The following is a 16,294-nucleotide window of genomic DNA, read 5'->3' as shown; positions in this document are numbered from 1 at the left end:
GGCTGCGAATGAGCGTCGAGAGGCGGAAGGGAAGTGGCGGGTAGTGAGTGTGGCGGGGTCCGTGCATAGCGCAGGGCGGTCAGCGGGATCCGTCAAGCGATGGTCGGGTAGGGGATCGTATGACCAGTGACTGGTCGGAGCGTTGCACGGTCGTCCGAATCGGTACCGTGGAGGGGGGCGGTACGTGAGCGTCGGCGCGTCGGTTGACAGGAGAAGGGCAGTCGTGATGCTGTCGTCGTGAGCCGGACGGTGAAATGCTGCACGGCTGCACAGGTGGGCGGGGCCGTGCTGGACGGTGAGGCCGCAGGTGGAAAGGCGCCGGGTACGTTAACGGCGAGGTTTGCTGGCGGTGGGTCCATGTATAGAGCGCTGTGGTAGTGCTTGTCGAAGGCGTCGTCAGGAATTAGGGATGGTAAAGAGCCAAATTGCTCCGAACATGGTGTTCGTTGTTCGGGTCACCAAATGTAGAGGACGATGGTCTTCCTCTACATGAGCTCCGACCGGCGATGATGGTATGCCACGGAGAGGCGTTGACGGTGGCCTACCTCCATGGCCGCGCCGGTGGAACTGAGGCAGGTGCTTCAGGCGCGTGGCCATCTTCGTCATTGTGCACGGCCCGCTACACTCTTCTTCTTCTTCTTCGTCAGACGGAGAATGGCCATTAGCCCCAAGGGAGATCGGCCAGGGCTATGAGGATGTCCAGCTGTACTATGACTTGACGGTGACAATTTGGGTGGGGAATGTGAAGGTTGGTGGAGAATGTAATGGTTGAAATGGTGGAGGTGCTGAAGTTCGCTTGTTTCGGCTCCATGGCACAAGGGCAAGCATCGTGCATGTCGTGGTTATTTGCATAATTGACATGTAGACACTCTCAACAGTCTTCTTTCTGTTGTGAATCTTCTTCTTTGTGTTGTGCAGCATACCTGCACATTGCTGTTCTACGTACTGTGACTTTGCAGTAAGAGTATGGACTTTGGGTAAAAAGACTACACAGCACTGCTCAGGTATTTTTGCCTATCGAACAGCATGTATGTATGCAGTATGCACACAGTATTTGTGCACCGGACCCACTAAAAATGTAGTGAATGTGGCATTGCCCACGGTAATGCACCAAGTTGAACACAATTATTGTAGAATCCAGGTATTTTAGCTTACATGTCAAGCCAGTACCACATCCAGTGTGAAGTTGAGACAAATAAATAGTTTCCATTTTTCTTAGCTCTCGAGAGCTAAGAAAAATGGAAACTGACAGTGAAAGAACACAGACAGTGAATTAATAAGAGTAGACAATGTTAACATGAATTCTGGGCTATTCTTCAATTAAAGATTCACAGATAGTAAAGGCACCTTCCTCAATGGACGTTGATGACACTGAAAATTCTAAAACGTTATCAGAGGCGACATCAGCTTCGGTGTGTCAAAGGATTGTATGTCCAACAGTAATCCAGCTAACAGTAACAAAAATGTGCAAAAGACAAATTAACTGAACGAATGTAACGTAGCTTCTGTATCAGACAGTGAAGCTTGTAACACCCCATCCACAGGAACCAGTGTCCAGACAGCAAAAGTGCTTGAACTGGGAGATAGCAGCTAATCGGAATGGCGACCTTTGTTTTCCACCCTGAAAGCACAGGTTGTAACTTTGAGGGCAGATTTAAAAGTGGTGTCAAGATGCCTGCATGCGAGTGCACATGAAAAATTGAACATAGGTGAATACTCAAATTATAACATCACATTGTCATACCTGTTGGTGGAGGTAGACTGCAAGTAACGTGTCAGCAATTTCTTCATGCACCAGATGCAAGCCAGATCATGCTTCATTTCCGCCTTCAGCGTGCACCTGTGATAATTCAGAAGTTAGATTATCAATACTATTGTGTTGTTAATCGTGGTTATATCAGAGTAAGCGCAGTAGGACAGCTGCACAATCGATTCATTAAGCTTGCTATTTTTTATATCTGAACCTTGACTTACCTTTTTTTTGCTCTCGTTTTTTGCCTTGATCCTCCGTGGCACGTTCAAAATGTTATGCGTCGGGCACCTCAGGTTTTCATCAGACGATTTCGTGCCGAGATTCCAAATTGCCTCTGGAGTCGCGCGTAACCTATGATAACATTCGTGGACGGAATACTTGCAGTGGAAATTAGCAGGCACCACTGTCAGCCAAGAGCTTCGCACTGCTTGGTATTTTGGCAGCTTATAATAGGTAACACTTGAATGCTCCGCTGAATTGTTCTAACAGCGTAGCACCGTCACATCTTCGACAACTTCGCCGTGGCATATCACGTATCATATCGCTCCAGCCCATAAAAGGCAAGGTCAGAACAAGGAAGTGCACTTTCCAAACGACGCTGTGCAAAAAAAAAAAAAAAAACATTCACATGCTTTGTTTCCGGCTTAGCAACAACATAACAGCTGTTCGCTTAGGGCCAGTTCTCACTTGGCGACGCCCGACGCGACGTCGCAAACGGGCGGCGGAAGTAGAGGCGCATTTCCGCCGCCCCGCCAAGCCGCATGATTTTCATGTTCCCACCAATGTGGCATTCCGTCGCCCAAGGAGGAGTGTCGTTGGGAGGAACCCGAGAGGTCTGCCTGCCTGATTAGGCGGTCCGTCGCCCAAAGCAGACGAAAACTGAAGAGGCGTGGCCTTTCTCTGTCACCTTATTGGTCGCCAGTGTATCGTTCTCGCCACCTCTCGCCGACGTCGTCAAAGAGACCGGCATGGCAATTTTTTTGGCTCGACGTCTCTCCTCTTCCAACGCCGGAAATGCACGTCTATTTCCGCCGCCAGCTCGCGACGTCGCGTCGGGCGTCGCCAAGTGAGAACTGACCCTTATGTACGATGCACAGAGGAGGAAACGAAAGAAGCCAAGCGGCCAAGCCAAGAGTCCATGCCAAGCCTAGAGGTGTGCGCCGTGGGCATTTTTTTCGGCGGCGGCGTAGAGCACGTTGAAGGCCCGGCGGCGGCGGCGGCGTCAGCGGCGTCACGCCGATGCTGTCATATCGGCGTGCGACCCGTGGGCTGTCAATATGTTCTCTTCTCCAACAAGAACGCACGAACACCTCAGAGCGGGGGTATTTTCTCCATCATAGTCAACGCGACGGTGGCAGTATTTACTGTACCTTGCACCAAACAAGTGCGTCAGCACTGGGTAGTATTATGAAAGAAAACCGAACACACAAGGGAGCATTAGGAGAAGTAAAGCACCTCAAGAAGGTCGTCGCCCAAGAACTTCGACTGGGCGCGTTAAGTGCGCGTTAAGCTCTGGAGAAAACAACATAGCTAGATAATCAGAACGACGAGCCATCCCTTTAATGGCAACTACACGTAACAGTTATAGCGAGTGCTGATCGAATGTTCACAGGACGGCGACGCGTGAAAGCTCTGTCCACTGATCCAGTTGGCTCTTTTTGGGAAACCATATAAATATGCGAACGTTAGCAAACGATATGACATAAGGCGCACCCACCACGTCATTGAACAGCATTTTTGCAGAGGCTGTAGTTATCATGAATAAATACTGTAAAATCATTTAATTTCGCAGCCATCAATTTTCGCGAATCGAGTAGGGATATATTCGCAACAACTAAATTTCGCGCACTCCACGAGTTCCTGGAATTTTCTCGATTCGCAAAATTCACGAAAATTAAGGTCTCGTGAAATTAAAGGGTTTTACAGTATAAACTTGTCCAGAACGAGTGGGTTGAGTCTGCCATGCTTCGCGCGCATTATAAGGCCGGCAATTCCGCGATTGAAAACACCCTCTCTGACTGTGCCGGCACACACAAAATGCACTATTTGCTACGCACGTTTCGAGCGCAGAAAGAGCGACGGGCAATCCACGTGAGAGGACCAAGTGCTTTGGAGCGATCGAGCTGATTGGTGTAGGCGCTAATCTGTTGGTCAGATAGACCGCTTTCCAACCCAGATAAGGCGAAAGTCGCGTCAGTTCTGCGCTCGGAAATGGCGTACTTCTTGTTTCGGCTCATTTGCATAGCGGCATTCAGCGTCGGATATTTCAACACACATGCGCGTTTAAGAATTTCTTAAACATGGAATGGCTTTCAACGATGAGTATCTTCCGTTCTGCTATCCCGTTTTTACGCGAAATTCCTTAATCAAAGAATTAATGAATTTGAAGTAATTAATGATCTTATAGTTACATACTTTCTTCGAGATAATATTCGCATGACCAACTCAAAAGCGGCATGTATTTCGTCCCGCTATTTTTTAAACAAAAATTCTGTGACGAATAAAAACAAAACACCCTGTATATGGATAATGACCAGTGCTATGGTGTTGGTGGATGACCGGCAACGCAAGAGCTGCCGAATGCTGCAAGCTGCTTAAGCAAGCTGCTTAAGCTGCTTGCTGCTTAAAGCAGCTTAAAGCAGCTTAAAGCAGCTTAAAGCTTGCAGCTTAAAGCAGCTGCAAGCTGCTTAAGCTGCAAGAATGACAAGTTTTCCTGGAGTTGTGTTCCTCCAGGGTCGACTATGAAACGAAACTCTAAAGCATAAACAGCATATCAGGAGATGAAATTGTTACTGCTAAAAACACCACAAATAAAGCCTGGAACCTAAGATGAAACAAAAACAAACAAAATATTAGGTATGGGAGATATTCGTTTATAGAAAGTGGATCAAAATGGGCACATTACACAGCCGCGCCGATTTTTCAACATCGGCGGCGGCGACGGCGGCACGCCGACAGTTTTGGTACGGCGGCGACGGCGAGGCCCCAACCTCCGGCGGCGGCGCTTCGGCGCGGCGGCGCACACCTCTATGCCAAGCCAAAGACAGATAAACAGAGAGCAGTGACGTCGGTGCGCCCGTGCGCAGGGTTTGCCGACGGTCTGATGGCCGGGCGTGGGAACTAAAAAAACTGTTTTCTAAAAAAACTACGAACAGTTGGAGCAAGATATTTCGCACACATATTCAGTGTTCGGTAATGAACACACAGCGCGAGTATCGCTCAGTTCTGCGGCACTTCAAAATCGGCATATCTGACCTTTAAAGGGACGGTCTCGTACAGCCGGGGCGATTCCGAAACTTAGCCAAAACTAGTTTCACGAGTACTGTACACATACAACCGTCAAAGTTTCATTCGGAATAACCAAGTCGTTTACGAGGAATTTGTCGAAACGTGCCGTAAGAGCAGACGACGAAAGTTGCGCTTCTCTCATGCATACGTCACGTATGACGTCGGCCTGCGGGTGCGTCGTCGTTGTCATGGTAATTGTAACTTGCAGATGCACCTTGGGTTGAGTAATCCCCTTTGCTCTCGAAATGGGGACACTCAGGCATATACCTCCGCGAGCGGAGAATGCAGTCCGAGCATTGACTGTGGGGTCTCCCATGATGTGACGCACAATCGGATACGTGGAAGCTAAGTCACGTGTTTTCTTTCCGCGAGTATTTAATGCGGTTTTTAAATAAACACGTACTCCTTCTCCATGTACGTCGTCAGCGGCACTTCATTTCGAAGCATGATCAGTGTACAACGAGGAGTGTAATGGAAGCGCGCGTAATATATTTTTGGTCGGAGTTGTAATGCGACCGCGCGCGCCGATGGCCAGCGACTTCAGATTTGTAATTGTGGATGGGGTTGTTCTGCGACTTTTAACTTGTCTCTGAGGATTAACATAGTTGTTCTGAACCACCATGCTTGCCACTACTTAGAATGCGCGTTTTTCACCTGAGAACTGAATGAAAATGTACGAGAGTTGCCGCGGTGCCCAGTAACTTCTGAAAGTCGTCTGCTCACGCCGGTGCTCTAGTGCGCGCAAAAGCAGACGATTTCTGTATCCTATCACGGACTTGCCCGCAGGGCGACGTGGCCGTTCTTATTGTTGCCAACACAGATCGCGGCATGCGCTGCAATCTTTATCAATTTAATTCGGTTATTTAATAACTGTGGCGTGTTTTGTCGGGTAAATTAGCAGTATTCCATTTTCAACAAAGGGCAATCGAATGGTACACTTTATTAAAAGGGCAGGGGGTACGAGACCGTCCCTTTAAGTGGCCCCCTGTACTCGTTTAATGCTTTCTCTCGCTGTTTAGTATACAGAGCTTTGTATAAAAAACTGACGAGGCCCTTCTTAGGTTGTTGTCGAATGAGAGGCTCTGTACTCACGCGCGGTCATCACGTGTAGCACCACTCAATATTTTTTAGATACTGGACGCTTCGACTTACAAAAGTGAATCATCGAAGCAAAGAAACCAGACAAACAACAGGAAACGAATACTCTCGGCTGTTTAATATTAGAATTCGAGATGGAGATGGAGAAATGCAAAACGCAGCTTACCATATATCCTCACAAGCGACATTCCTCAGAATGCTCCAGCGGAAGACGCGAAAAGCTTCTTTGTGTTTAGCTGCAGCGTAAGTACAAGTGGCGAAGGTAATGTCTTCTCGCGCACTGCGAGAAGTATCCCCGGGCGCAGCCACAAGATATTCCTGCGGCTGCGGGATATTCCAAGGCCAGCGTTCTACGTCACATAGCGAGGCCTTCCCAACACCTCCTAGATAGCAGAAGGCCTGCACCCACGTGACACAGCGTCACACAGGAATGCCTGCTGTGTATGTTGCTAGGACATCAATAAAAGAGTGAACAAGAGAAAAGCTCGAGGCGGCTCGCAAAGCACATGCAGGCCTCCATGCATGACGTAGGGCGCAGGCCTTCTGCTATCTAGGAGGTGATGATATGTTAGATGTTAAACAACTCAAAATTATGCCACGGTACTGCGCCCCGATTGCGCCATCGGTGGCTTTGCAGTATTCGACTCGTGTCCTGAAATCCCGGATTTTTTTTTTCTCCAGAAAATCAGAGTTTCATTCAATACTGCAAATGCCGAATCCCGAAATCCCGGGATATTTTCGAGCAAATCTCGGAATTTCTAGATACACCGAATCCCGACACACCTGACGACACGAACATCTCGAAATCTCGATAGTCTCAAGGCAGCTTTCGCTTGTATCCCATCTTACTGTCTGCTTACACCTATATGTAATTTGTATGTCAACTGTGCCTGTCCCGCTCTGTTCACTTTGAGGAGGATGAGAAGCATAATGCAGAGAAAAAGGTAAACGATAGCAATAGACGCAGGTGTTTACTAAGTATACATCTAAGAAATGGCCGAAATAACCTCAGAATGGCTTCCTCTCCAGTAGGGTGATTATTCAGTGATTCCAATGTCCAGGTGTCTCCTGCATTACACCGATGTTTCGCTCTTGACGGATCCGTTGTTGGAAAACGTAGTGCATTTCCTACCTTACCAAGTTTCTGCGTTACTTTGCATGAAGCTGGCCTCAGTGTCCCAGTCGGTAGCGTGTTCGTCTACTTTTCCCAACGTTGCTTTGTCTCCCGCAAGATGTTAATGTGTTGAGATTTCAGCGCCCTCAGATGGGCTAAATTAATCCACAAAACAAATAGTGCAATTGGCGATCGCAATTTCAGTGGAAGAACAGCCCAGTGCCACCTGACAACCCTTCCAAAGCATTTCAAGTGCTCCCCTCTAGAAGTGTTGGGACGGTTTTCCATATATGTAATCAACTGTTCGCCCTGGTAATACTTTCACGCTCCTTATGTTGTCTCCAAGAACAACTGGCTCCAGACCCGAGCTTGATCACCAGCCAGAGGGGCGTCAAGAGGACGGTTGCTCCTGTTCTCCAACTCTGTTTGGGTACAACTCATATTACCGTTTGCATGGAAAATTGACACAGTACTTCTTCTTGAAACCCAGAAAGGAAGCCTCAAGTCCTACCAGTCATCGGCCTATCACTGTCACGAGTTGCATTGGTAAGACTTTCGAGCAAAAAGTTAGTAACCGGCTCGCTCACATCCTTGAAGAGAGCAATTTAGTACGGCACTTTCCATGTGGTTTCCAAACGGGGTGTCGAACAACGGATCGCCTTGTTTGTTTACAAACAGTTATCCGAGAAGCTTTCGTAAGAAGGCAACACTGTGTATCCGTATTCTTTGGTTTAGAAAAGGCCTACAACACTACATTGGCATTACGATATTCTACAGGATCTCCCTTCTTTTTGGCATAAGGTTTCGTCTCCTGAAATACATCCATAATTTCTTTTAACATCGACCATTTAAAGGGACGGTCTCGTACACCCTGGCCTATCCACAAAGCGTACCATTCGATTCCTCATATCTGAAAACGTAATACTGTGAATTCGCTCGTCCAGAATCGCCACGGTTATTAAAACACCTGGTTCCCACATTATCACGCCGCTTCGTGCAGGTAGAACGGTGTCCTACAGGGATTCGTCCTCAGTGTTACCTTGTTCCTTTGCAAATTCATTTCGGTAGCCAGTACACCTACCTTCTGTAACACTCTCTTTATGTAGACGACATCCGGATATCCGGTTTTTCTACAAACTTGACAATATGTGAGCGACAGGTACAAATAAACTACTCCAATGGTCTACTCAGAACGGCTTCACATTCTCACTGAGAAAGCAGTAAAACAGTCTGTGTGCAGGTCTACAGGGTGTCCCAGAAAACGTGTAATTGAATTCTAATAAAAAAAAAAAAAAAAAACTACGCCACTTAGAATCATGCGGTCAACGGCATTTGTTCTTCCTAAGTTTTTGTCACCTCCTGATGTGTATGTTATGTAACCTAAGCTTAATTGTGTAACTTTTTGTGAACTGAACTCGGAAATTTGCCAAATAAAGGTTACTTTTTTATCCCACCAGTGTGAAGAACGTGCCAAATTTACTCAAATTCACGATAATTGACAGGTATATTGAGGACCTATCGTAACGGAAGAAATAGCCGAAAATCATGCGCTACTGAGCTCGCACAGGATAGCGCGCGACGAATTTTTCAGCGAAATCATTGTCAGCCCGACGAAAGGAGGTTGGAAACCCAGCCCACACCAGCACGGCAGAGAGAAATAACACAGACATAGCTTATCGCGTCCGGCCTCGGCTGTGACCATACCTTCCCTTTCCCAATTTCAAGAGGTGTCACTTTTTCTACTATCACTCTGGGGGCTGGGTTTCCAACCTCCTTTCGTCGGACTGACAGCGATTGCGCTCAAAAAGTCCTCGCGCGTTATACCGAAATGCCCCGAGAAGCGGGATGTTCGGCTATGGATGATCCTGAATATCACTGTCAATTATCATGAATTCGAGTAAATTCGGCACGCTCTTCAGTTGGTGAGGTAAAAAAGTGACATTTACTTAGGAAATTTCCGAGTTCACTTCGCAAAAATGTACATAATTAAACTTAGGTTACATGACATGCACGTCAGGAGGTGGCAAAAACCTAGTAAGAACAAATGCCGTTAACCGCATGGGTCTATGTGGCGTCGTTTTTTAATTAGAATTCAATGACACATTTTCTGGGACACCCTGTATAGGGTTAGAGGAAATTTTCCGCCGCCACCGCTAAATGTCATTCCTGCTCAAAGGGAACATGATTCCCATGGTATTATTTTCGAGAGAGAAAGAGAAAACAACTTGTTTCTTATCACACGTTAAAAACCTCCAAATAAAAAGAAAGATTCCTAAAAGACTGAATGGACCTTTTCTTCCTCCGGCTGTCAACCCACAATTCGCATGAGCCTTGAACACGTCATCCCTAACCCTTTAAATACCATGTCAGTGAGGAGGACGGTGCCCAGAAGGAGAACAGTGTCTGTTCAGAAGTCTATAAGTTCCAAAAGTTTCTGTTCGAAATATCGGCGGCTCTCGTCCTGATGCACTTCCCATCATACTCAAAATTAAAAGTATGATATGCAGTAACATCTTTAAAATCCTCTCGAACAAGTCCTGGGGGCGCAGTTCGCGACGCACTATATAAACACAGCTTTTGTTTTTAATTATGTCAAACACGTGTAGTGATGATAATGATTTCCTTGAAGATCGAACCTCTGGTGATTAAAATCAAATCATGAACTGATATGAAACATTGAGATCTATGGCGTAGCTGTCTAAGACTGCCTTGTGCCTGAATGCTTTTGTTGCTTCATGTTATTGGGATGGGCATTTATTACGCACTCCAAAACCAACGCCACTTAGATACAGAAGGCAGTGTCATGTAACCGTCGGCCACATTCTAATGAGCAAGGTTCTTAGAGAAGGAACCTCGAACAAGGAATGATCTGAAAGGATGATAGCGTTTCTTCGAAACCAAGAAGAGTTGGGCAGCAACTTTCTTGTTGCTTTCTTTTCTCTCCTCTCTTTTCTTTTTTTACATTTTCGTTTGGTGATCTGTTACAGCACTGACGTTTGTGACTATGTTGACAATACATTGTTCCGGAGACCAAGACACGAATATCTTGTGGTAATATCGTGATGTCATTCATGAAACCCTAAGATGAGATCAGTGCGCAGCTCATTCTTTACCGTAACAAAATGTCGTGCGCACATGAGAAACGGTGGAACAGTCTCTGTTTCGCAGTGGCCTAACGGTGAAAAGCTTTACTGGTGATTCACCAAAGACGATGATATGAATGCTGCCTAATGCCTTATACCAGTTTCTTCATTCGCAATGGCAAGACTCGTCTACGCTCTTGCTGTCGTACTTGCAGTTCTCGCAACTGGGCTGGTCTACGTAGGCATGCACCACATGCCTGACCAACGTCTCGCTGGACCAGCAGTCGTCGCAGCCGGACTCTTTCTCTACGTCTTGGCACTCTACATCGCCATGGAGCTGTGGCGGACGCCCCGTCGGGAAGAAGTCCCCAGGATACTTGAGTACGGATATCCAGAGGACCTTCCCGGCACCGCCGACTGAAGCTCTACATCACCGCTTTTCATCACCAGCTTTTCATCTTCGTCATCTCTTCATTCCTATCGTCATCTCATCTTCGTCGTCATCGCTTCATTCCAATCATGATACCTTCATCCCTATCGTCATCCCTTCATCCCCATCGTCATCTCTTCATCCCCATCGTCATCTCGTCATCCCCATCGTGATCTCTTCATTTCCATCGTCGTTGGTATGGCCGGGCTAATTCCATCTATTTTTCTCATGCGCTGCACTCCGGAGCGCGCTCAGATGCTGTTCACATACCCTATCACGTGAGGGAGAGGGCGCCGGAAACGACAGCGCAAGAAGCCCGTGGTAGCCACCTGTCGGCAGGCCCATCGTCCCGACCCAACTTCATCCTTCGCTCAGCACACCATTCATTCTAGCCCGCCATACCCGCCATATCGTTGGTGTGCTGATCGGCCGCTTTCCGTGTAGCCACCGATGTGCCTGCCGGCAGATGACGCCACGTGTATACTCGCCAGTAAGCGATCAAACTGCCTCTGGTAGGTTTTCACGGAGCTACGCATCACGTGAGACATCTTGTGTTAGCACATGGGTGACACAAGCCCGCCATTGTTGTAACTACCCTCAAGCGGGTGCTTTTGGCAAAACTGCCATCTTGTCCTGGTCGCACGTCATAGAAAACGTCATTTTCAGGTCACGTGACTTTGTTTACATGTCGTTTTGCCGCTTCCCCACACATTTCCGTCGTCATAACGCCATGAGAGTAACGTATTTTGCCAGCGTAAACTATGCGATACTTCTTCCGCAACATGATAACCCATTTACCCTTAGTTTCAGCGCCTCGCATCGGCTCAGCGAGTCTTAACGCGCGATCGTCATCACTCATTTGGAAGTTATCAACAGTACGAGGTCTTATGTGCAAAACTGCGCGTTCTACTGCGAGATTATCGGATGAAAAATTACCGTGATCGAAAGACATCCGAAAACGTCGTGCAGAAACAACAACCGCATTGTTTACAAACGGTTTTGCCGCCGATCACGGGCGCCGCCATCTTTAAGGTCACGTGTGCCCTAACGTTTGCTGTGACGTGCGACCAGGACCTGTCCAGGATGCATTGCGTTCGCCCAGCACGCTTTCCTCTACGGAGCAATACATTGAATGCCACCGCTGTGTGTGTTAGCAGCCCCCGTGTACACTTTTTCCTCTTTCCGCAGGTCTGCTGGTGCACACAGAGTATCACTCAGAGCAACAAACGAACTGCCTGTCTGAAAATGTTTTGTTCGTCAAGGCCGGCACGTGGATCTCGGGCGCACACGCATGGCTATGTAGTGGAAAGTAGATAAGAAGTCCATTCTTTTCGTCAGAAAAGTGCTGTACCAGTGCTGCACCGGTTCTGCACCACTTGTTAAATACATGCGAGACCGATGGCGGAAAGAATGCCAGAGGGCTGCGCTGCTTGAACTAGTTCAGGAGGTGCAGGTGAAAAGAATTGACCTAGTATTTTGTGTTCTTGCCTTTTGTATTGTACCGCAGTACAATACAAAATGGCGGCACACGTTCGTGTCAAAAGGAATCAATATCCAATATATGGATCAATATCCCACTTTGCTTTGTGTGCTCCCACTTGTTGCCACTGTGCAAATAAGTGCTGTAGCTTGACATGCTTTTACACCTCAGTGAATGGCGGTGGGCGGTCGTGTAGCTTTGGAATTTATATATTTTTTCCTTTTTTGCACTGAAATGTAACACTCAATGTTACCTATCGAAACTATTGCTCAGGGCGCTTTTAGTTTTTGTTTCTGTCCGAAAATAATACGAATCAAGCTTTACTTGTGTTTATATGCAACGACTGAACTAGATAGCAACCAGAAGAACTGCAATAGCCGAGGATGTGGACGACAATGGCGAAGAAGGCAACGGTTTTATTGGTTCCACGGTACGCTGCTTAGTGCTTCGTAACACTATAGGTGGTGATTGGCGAAAGGAATATATATATATATATATATATATACACATTTAGCCATTTTGTCCTGACGAAGGCGGAGCTTCCACGGTAATGTAGACGTCGCCCCTAGCTTTTATAACTTATATTATACTAAACCCTACTAAACCCTTGTTTTTGTTAATTTCCCTACTTTTGTCTTCTGTCTCCCATTTATTTGAACGTTCACTATATATACCAGGTGTCCAAGCTAAGTGTGAACATATTTTTCAAATATGTATATCACTTTTTCCCAGATGAAATCAATTGCAATATAGCATATGCTGAAGGGCACTCCCTAGGAGGGCATTAGCAGACTCCTAAGGCAATGTCTTAATTAACTTTCAATAGTTAACTTTTTAATTATAAAAGCTACGAAGTTGTTCCAATAAGAACATCTGATCTGTTCCGTCACCGGATACCGAAACCGTTTCCAGAACAAAAATCCGTTCCATAAATCGTCCGCAAAAAATTCGTGAAGGAACACCTTTTCTTTTATTCATTGCTCACCTCCAGAGACGCGTGTTTCCTTCACCCCCACTAGCACAGGCCCTGGCCGCGATTTTCAAAATCGAATTGTGCGATATTTGTGCACCTGTTGATAGAATTACTTCGCATGATGAGTTTTAATAAGCTTACGAACCGCTTGGTTCAAAAAACAGGTGCACAAATATCGCAGAATTCGATTTTGAAAATCGCGACCGTGCGCAACGGTGGCAATGCCCGGAACGAGCCGTCGAGCCGCTTGCGTCATTTTGACGTCAGAAAAGTGGAGCCGCCTGTTTTCTAGAAGGACGGAAATCCGCGAACACACGGGATGAGTGACCTGTAGCCTCTGACCAAGATACTCTTCATCGCTGGAGGCTAACAATGTGGAACTCCAGAGAAGCCCACAAATACGGGAGGATGAGATATGTGTATTTAAGTGTATTTTAAATATAAATACGCCTAAAACGGCATTTAAATATAAATATAAATACATTTTTCTTGCCTGTATTTAAATACGTATTTTAAATACATGTATTTATATTTTAAATACTATTTTAAATACAATGTATTTAAATACTGCCCATCCCTGCTTTTCGCACATCGAAAGCAGCGTCGGTTCTTAGCGAGAGCCTTCTTTTTATCCTCTAAACGTACTTCGGCCTTGCATGTCTCAGTTGATTTTTCATTAGAGAAGAAGCAGCTCAGTAGACCCGCCGTTGTCCAGCTGTGCAAGGCAAGGCGTATCAACATGATCCTGGATAGTGGCCGCCCGCTGTTTGCGCTGCTTGTCTTCCGGCTGGACACATAATCAACTTTTCTCTCTGCTTTCAACCTCTTTCTTCAAGAATCCGAGAATGTTCAGCTCTTCCGAACAGGCTGTAGAGGCCGCGTTTTCGTCTTCGGGGGCAGGGGACTGGTCGTTTGTTGCAGGAGTAGACGTCTCGCCTTCGGCATGTCCACGGTGATAGTCTAGTCGAAGCTCGGGTGGCACTGCAGCCAGCAATATCTCAGTCATCATTGACGAATAAGTTACAGTTGGGACTCCCAAGGAGCGCAGTCCACAAGTATTCGTTTGTACGTAGTCGCAGAGACTCCGCAGAGCCGCCGTGTCAATTGAAGATCTGACATGTGGGAGCGTCCATAGTTTCTCTAAGTATTGCCACTCGAGCCTTACTTTATCTCCGAAACGTTGAGTGAGCAGTGCGATCGCGTCGTCATAGGCGCCTCAGTAGTTTGGAGCCATGACAGGTCTGCAGCAGCAGGTCCCAGAAGCAATGAACGAAGGTAGTGAAACTTGTCACGTTTACTCAGCTTCCTGATTTCGTGTACGTTTGCTTTGTATTGCTCCTAGAAGGACTGCCATTCTGCAAGGTCGCCACGAAACTTAATAAGCTGGAGGCGTTGTAGCTTGACACCAGAGCTAGTCGGTGCCGTAAGGGACCCAATCGTTGTCGGTACCGCTGGTGGAGAGCCCGATGTCGTCACTACTTGAAGCTATTCGTAGGTCCGAGTTAACTTGGCAATATATACTCCGTGATCTTTTCTTCATACTGTAGCACAGATGCATAATTCGTGTCGAACTCTTCAGTGGGAGTGTGCTCCTGAACTTCACGATCCAGAGCATAGAGTTGAGTGCAGCATTGAACCAGCTTTTCCAGGAGAACGTGAATAGCTAGCGCTGTAGTGTTGTGGTCCTGAAGTGCCGCAGCAGCATCATTAGTAAGCTTCGTGACTTGCTCTCTCCTTGCTCCACGCTTGCTCCTAAGCCTCTCCCGATCGTTCGTATTAGGCAGGACTGAAGGGCTCAGTCGATGCTGTGGATTCCTTGTTTTCCGGCTCCCGGGTTTCGGCACCACTATGTTAATTACGTTTAGTGGGAACGGCGTTGCATCCACAAGAATGCCCCAAGTTAGCCCCGAAAAGATAGGCCAGAGAGACTCAGTCTAGAACTACCGCAATTTCACGCGTATAAGCCGCACTGCAGAGAAGCCGCAGGTCGCGTTTTTAGGAATGTTTCGAAAATTTTCTGGCAGATAAGCCGCACTCGCAGATAAGCGCAATATAAGCAATACGAGACGACTGATTTGTGCGACAAACGAGACCGCAGAGAAGGCCATAAACCCTGTGGTCCATACTCCGGGGTCGGCATAGCGTACAACAAAGGAGGTTTGTGTCCTTGTTGGGCGCTTTTCATGGAACTGATGGGTCAGTGGTCTTGCAGAAGACGTGAATCACTGTCACCACTTTCGTTAAAGTTGCTTGGGGGAATGCACCAGGAAGATCAATCTACTCAAATGTGGACCCGTTCCTGTTACGCACTGTTCCTGCATGGCACTGCTGTTCCAGAAGCACTGTCGGCCCTTTCGCTAAAACCGACGTATGGGGAAAATACAAGAAAAATAGTCATCAGATAAGCCGCACCGGTGGATAAGCGCGTGAGAAAAAAAATCGCGCATAAGCCGCGGCTAATACGCGTGAAATTACGGTACTTGGAGCTTTACTCCTACGTGTCACACAAGCCAACAAGAGAATAAGAAAGTGAAGAAGTCAGTTGCATTCGATGTCACGCGGTTCATCACGTCGCTTCAACGTCGTCGTCCAATGATAGCCCTTTTCAAACATACGAGGGGTGTTCAAGTCAAACCAGGACTTTTCATTTTTCGCAAAAGTAAAATGAACTTACAGGCGAGAAACTAGTTTTGTTTTTCAACGTAATCTCCAGCTGCACTAATGCACTTGTCCCAGCGTTTCGCGAGGGCTTGGATGCCAGCAGCGTAGAAATCCTTACTGGCGCGTAGCAGCCATGATCGGACCGCATTCTTGACCTCATCGTCGCAGCTGAAGTGGCGGCCCCCAAGGAACGCCTTCAGTGGCCTGAAGAGATGGAAATTGCTGGGGGCGAGGTCTCGACTGTAAGGGGGATGTAGCAGCAACTCCCAGCCAATTTCCTGTAAGGTGGGTGTCGTGAGATGCGCGGTATGCGGGCGTGCATTGTCCTGTAGGAGGAGGACTCCTTTGGTGATGAGGCCCGGGTTTCCGAAACTGGAGGTGTTCATGAATGATAGTGTTCAACGTTCCCACAGA

This window comes from Ornithodoros turicata, chromosome 3 (assembly GCF_037126465.1).
Source record: "Ornithodoros turicata isolate Travis chromosome 3, ASM3712646v1, whole genome shotgun sequence".
NCBI classification, from domain to species: domain Eukaryota; kingdom Metazoa; phylum Arthropoda; class Arachnida; order Ixodida; family Argasidae; genus Ornithodoros; species Ornithodoros turicata.
The sequence above is the reverse complement of the archived record's forward strand: the minus strand, read 5'-3'. Positions refer to the sequence as shown.